This window comes from Chrysochloris asiatica, unplaced genomic scaffold (assembly GCF_000296735.1).
Source record: "Chrysochloris asiatica unplaced genomic scaffold, ChrAsi1.0 scaffold00105, whole genome shotgun sequence".
NCBI classification, from domain to species: domain Eukaryota; kingdom Metazoa; phylum Chordata; class Mammalia; order Afrosoricida; family Chrysochloridae; genus Chrysochloris; species Chrysochloris asiatica.
Window position 1 is genome coordinate 8,114,290 of NW_006408623.1, and position 1,505 is coordinate 8,115,794.

A 1,505-nucleotide genomic window follows, 5' to 3' on the forward strand; every position below is an offset into this window, starting at 1 on the left:
TGTCAGGTGCCATCGAGTCGGAAGCAACTCATAGCGACCCCATGCACAGCAGAACGAAACAATGTCCGATCCTGGGCCAATCTCATTACCGCTGCCATCCATGATGCCACCTGGCCAATCCATCTCATTGGGGGTCTTCCTCTTTTTCTCCGGCCCTCCATCTTACCCAGCATGACATCCTTTTCCAGTGACTGTTCCCTCCTGACAATATGTCCAAAATATGAGAGACGAACCTTAGCCATCCTGGCCTCCAAGGAGCACTCTGGCTGCATTTCATCCAAAACAGATCTATTGGTTGTTTTGGCAGTCCATGGCACTTTTAGTATTCTCCTTCAACACTACAATTCAAACGCATAAATTCTTCTATGATCTTCCTTATTCACTGTCCAGCTTTCGCATCCATATGAGGCTATTGAAAATACCATGGCTTGGGTCAGACACACCTTAGTCCTCAAGCTGACATCTTTGCTCTTCAACACTTTAAAAAGTTCCTGTGCAGCAGATTTGCCTAATGCACTACGTCTTCTGATCTCTTGACTGCTGCTTCCATGAATGTTGACAGTTGATCCAAGAAGAATGAAGTCTGAACTCACCCATAGACACCTAGAAGACAGACCTGTAGATGGAACTTTCAAAAGATTATAGTCAGAGTTCCTGGTTCTCTAAGAGCTCTGACAGAATGGCCTCCCAGAAGTGTGACCCAGCCGCAGCCAGCGTCGTCGCCACCCAGAAAGGGGTTGAGCCCAGCGGGGGCGCTGCCTGGGGCTCTGTGGGCAAGAGGTTACAGCAGGAGCTGATGACCCTCATGATGTCTGGCGACAAAGGCATTTCTGCCTTCCCTGAATCAGACAAGCTTTTCAAGTGTGTGTGGACCATCCATGGAGCAGCTGGCACAATATACTAAGACCTGAGGTACAAGCTCTCCCTCGAGTTCCCCAGTGGCTACCCTTACAACACGCCCACAGTGAAGTTCCTCACACCCTGCTACTACCCCAATGTGGATACTCAGGGTAACATCTGTCTAGACATCCTGAAAGACAAATGGTCCACCCTCTATGACGTCAGGACCCTCCTCCTCTCAATCCAGAGTCTGCTGGGAGAATCCAGTATTGATAGCCCTTTGAACACACATGCTGCCGAGCTCTGGAAAAACCCCACAGCCTTTAAGAAATACCTGCTGGAAACCTTCTCAAAGCAAGTCTCCAGCCAAGAGCCCTGACCCCATCTGTCCAGACCCTCCCTGTACTGTCTAGTTTTTTCTTAGATGGTCTGTCCATTCCTTGATTTCTGTACAGGACTCTTATCCTAAATTGTGCCGTCACTTTTGTTTGTTTTTAAATTAATTCTCCTTTTGAGCCCTGATGATGAATATATTAAATAAATGTATTTTGGGTTTGCAAAAAGAAAGAAAGAAAAAAAAGTAATAGTTCCTGAGAACCCTGTGAGCACAGTTCTCCTCTGACACACACAGGGCACCATGAGTGGAATCTACTTATTAAAAATCA

At 47.0% G+C, this 1,505-nt stretch overlaps 1 pseudogene; it reads left to right on the forward strand.

Moving 5' to 3' along the window:
- Positions 1 to 679: 679 nt before the first annotated feature.
- LOC102839110 lies at positions 680 to 1,219 on the forward strand (annotated as a pseudogene).
- The last annotated feature ends 286 nt before the right edge of the window (positions 1,220 to 1,505 follow it).